The sequence below is a fragment of the Cyprinodon variegatus genome, unplaced genomic scaffold, assembly GCF_000732505.1.
Source record: "Cyprinodon variegatus isolate N-32 unplaced genomic scaffold, C_variegatus-1.0 Scaffold1435, whole genome shotgun sequence".
Classification (NCBI taxonomy): domain Eukaryota; kingdom Metazoa; phylum Chordata; class Actinopteri; order Cyprinodontiformes; family Cyprinodontidae; genus Cyprinodon; species Cyprinodon variegatus.
The window spans coordinates 93138-97666 of record NW_015151888.1 but is presented as its reverse complement, the minus strand read 5'-3'; positions in this window follow the sequence as shown (position 1 = coordinate 97666).

Sequence of the window (4529 nt, the reverse complement as noted above, 5' to 3'; positions counted from 1 at the left end):
TATATATATATATATATATATATATATATATATATATATTCCCCCTTGCATTTTTTTTCACTAATTAAAATGTCTTTAAATACACATTAACATTAATTCAACATGAATTCATCACACCTGTCCCATCAACCAGGAATCAGATATACTTTAATAATCCCAGGGCGAAATTACTTTAGTTACATTACTCCATCTGTAATAGAGTGACTATAGGACCAGTTTGATATAACACCATTTCAAACAATATATATAATTAGGGGGTCCCCGCTTCATCTCGCCATCAGTTTGAGGGTCCTTAGGCTTGAAAACGTTGAAGATACCTGCTTTAAGTAGTTTTAGGAGCACATACTTTTTCACTTTTACTTGAGTAAAGAGGTCAAGTTGATACTTCAACTTTTACCAGAGTGTTTTTAAACTGCAGTATCTATACTTCTACTTAAGTAACAAATGTATGGACTTTTGACACCACTGGTAGCATTTACCGTACATTAAATGTCAAAAAGTGAAAACCTTTAAGTTTATTGATCTGGTGGATGTAGTCCAGCTGGTTCCTTCATTATCAGGAGTTAAATGTTTACACATCTCAGGTTTTGTAGAGTTTATATTAACTTTATACTTTACATTTGACATTTTGTCTTCATTTATAATAATAATTTATAATAATTTATTGCATATTCAATGTTTATATTCAAGTCTTATTTATATCTAACAGTTAATTTAAGAAAAAATGGATTGTAGATCTGCATTGCTTTTTTAAAGTTGACTCAAATTATTTTAGGTTAAGATGATAGATCTTTTATCATTATTTGTGACAAAAATGTGTATTTAATATTAAAAACAAACTGATTATGTAAAACTTGGAAATGTTTCTTTTTTGTACCACTTAACATAGTGATGGGTTGATGAAGCGTTTATACTGCGTCACTCAATACTGACACCTGCTGGACATTTAAAGACACTACAAGCAGGCAGTTTGACAGGCTGAACTACACTTTAATGACGTAATGCTGTAATTTAAGCCATTTTATGTTATACTGGAGTATTTGAAATCTTTGTTTATATTTTATGATAGATNATTTAAGCCATTTTATGTTATACTGGAGTATTTGAAATCTTTGTTTATATTTTATGATAGATAGATGCAGTCGAAAAGTTATGTGAACATATAACATGAAGATTTGGGTGAGTACAGTAAGCACAGTAAATTAAAATCAATTAGATTTAGTTTAGATTCATATAACTTGAGTGATAACTGAGTAATATAAAAAAAAAAAAAACCCTATTTTTTATTAACTGTGTTGCAGTTTAAAAATAATGTAGCTATATTTTTTGTATTGGCTTCTTTTCTTTTTTGGGAGGAGTGACTTTTGATTTCCAATTTTGTTTAATTTATGGTGTTAAATGATACAAAGTAATATAAATCTTTGGAAAGAAACTGTTTAAATACTCACAGGATTACTTGCGCTTTGTAATTATTATTTTTTTTTAATCGGTAAAAGATGAATACCCATAATCAACTGAAGATTAATTTCCTTAAACATTATTCTTTATCTCACTAAAATCTACTCCAGATTAAATCTTGGTTATTGACCATCCTGTCCTTGCCAGATCCACACAGCTGGTAGGTATTTCTGTGCATGATTGAAAGAGTTGCTGTTTCAGTGAATCTAATGATGCATTTTCAGCTCTAAGAAGTTACTAACTAGACACTGAAGCTGCTTAGTGAACTGAGCACAGGAAAAGGAGCAGATAATTAAAAACAGGGACAGACGATCATGGTAGAGTATCCTGCATAAAAAACAGAATAATCAGAGCTGCACAATAAAAGCTGCAACAAAGCGCTTCACCAGTTCTCTGTACTGTACTTCTTCTCCATCTTTGATGCACACAATGACTGCAAAGTCATCCCAGGATCTCTGCAGGTGACAGGACTCTGTCTGGTACTGGAAGTCAGACGTGTACAGAGAAAGAAGCAACGGTGAGAGTAAAGTCCTCTGTGTTGCTCCTGTGTCGCTGAATATTCGATTAGACGGCTGACTTTTTAGTGTAACAAACTGTGGTCTGTTTGTCAGGTACTCTTTGATCAAGGCAATTCTTGATGCCTCCATCAAGGGTTTTCTGAGGTTTCTCACAAAGTCAGTCAGGCTGAATCGTGTTAAATGCACTGGAGAAATCTAAGTTCCATGAAACAGTGAGATAAAATAATGAATATCGCATTTAGAGGTTTAAACAATCTGATAAATATTTAATATGTTCAGTAAGTTTGAAAGTAAAGGACGACATTCATCTAAAATTAAATGTAAATTATATTGCCGTACGATATTTCTAAATGGGCTCAAACAATTAAGTGGAGTAATTGTAAATAGTTGATTATTTAAAAAAATCATGGAATATGCAGACTTCCAACACATGCCATTAGCTGAAAGATCTCGGAAAGCAGTGCTAATACCAGAACTGTAAAAATAAATATATATATATATATATATATAAATTTTGCATTTAAGAAGAAAAACCTTTTTGTCATTGAATAATCTCTGTCCAGAAGCCCTGATGGGGCAGTTTTAGCTTCACCTGGTTCAGATTCTCTAGAAAGGCATCTTGTACTATATGATTATTAATCCACTATCCAAAGAAATTAGACAGTTTATCAATTAGCAAAACAATTGTTAGTTGCAGCCCTTTATCTACTGTAATCATTAGAAGATACTTTTCTAATGAGTTTTATATTAAAGAGACACAAAGTAAAGAAAAGGGATTGTTTATTCAGACATGAATTAATCACTTCAACCTTTGAAAATCTGTAAGAAGAGAGCAGAACAAAGTCGCTGTCACAGAAGGCGAGGATTGTCCTCGCTGTAGTCATGTGGGTCTCCTTGGAAGGGCAGGCGTGGGGGGTGGTTACAGATTCCCATGAGGAAGATGATGATGGTGCCAAAGGTCATCACAGAAGTGATGAGGAAGAGGCAGAGACGGTCCACCGTACGAGCGATACCGCTCCAGTCGTCCTTCTCCTGTAGAGACAACAGCCTGGTTTCTTCTCTGATTGAAAATACTTTGCATTTTTCCAGTGTCCAAAAACACCTCGAACCAATATTCTAAAAACTCACAGATACCTTACTTTGGTTCTGACCTCTGATTTGGGGAACATGCCTCTTAGCAAATACAGTACTGTACACACGCAGTGTAAACAAAATGGAATTTAGATGCATACAGCTTTTCATCAGTGAATGAGTAGCTTACAACAGTGAAATGAACATTTCCATCTATAAAGTTCATCAGTGATCAGATGTAACCAGTGTAGAAGAAAAGGAAAAGCAGTTTAAAGTCATGGTGCAAAAGGCATTGATATGGAAAGGTTCAGTGCAGTGCAAATAAATAAATATGGTGCCAAATGCAGTAGAGGGATTATAAAAAAAAACAGCCATGTTTGTAGTGCAAATTTGATGTCGAGTTTCAACAGATCAACATTCTGATGGCAGTGAGGAAAAAACTGTTGCATAATCTGCTTGACCTGCATTGAATGGGGTAGAAAAAGTACAAATTCCAACAAAATTAAAATTCAGCCTTTTTCAGGCGTTTGGCCTCTCCTCACAGCTTTCGGCCGCTCAGGCTGTGAATCATCGGATCGTGGCGAAGTGTTTGTTCAGCTCCTCTTCTTTCTGCTTTATCTCTGCAGCTCCAGAGAAGACGCCTGCAACACGGTAAAGGTTCAGGTTTTGATTCAAAAGCTCAGGAATAAATAAAAAAATAGGATCATCAGGAATCTTTTATCAACACATTAAAGATATATATATATTTTTTTGTGTGTTCATTTTGGAACATTATCTTGATAAAAACCAGCGGCTAAATCAACCTGCTGCCATCAGAAAAACGATTCAAAATGTTGAATACAATAGATTTTAATCCACAGGCCATTATGGTCCTGAATGATGCAAAATACACCAGGATACTGTTGCTGCTCATATTTATTCTATTAATATTATTATTACTGCCCCCCCACAAATAAAAAAAAAATTATACAAGCTTTAAAACTGCTATAAAGATGCACTGAAAAGCAGAATTTATATTTTCAATGTCATTTTATTTTAGTATTTCTACAAAGGAAAATGATCAGAAAGTTAAAAAGTTAAATATAGATTAACTTTAAACTTTGCATTTATATCCGAACAAAATAATAACAGCTTATTTAAAAAGAGGGGGAAAAAAACAGCTGTATCTAAGTACCCATGAATGAATAGTAAAATAGGTTTAGGATTGTGAAAATATATTCCTATTAGGTTTCACTATAACTTTAACCTTATTTTTATGCTGTCCCTAAGAACTTATTTTTCACTCATCTATACGTGTAATAAAACATGTATTTTTATGTGGCTACTTCAAGCTGCTCATGAGAATGATCTAGATTTATAGATGTCTTTTAATGGTTGTAATTTCATCTGAATATAAAAATCTAAGTGGGCTGCTGGTGGATCATCTGTTTAGATGATGAAGGAGGGACAAAGACAGTTATGTAATGTAAATATCCCGCTAAG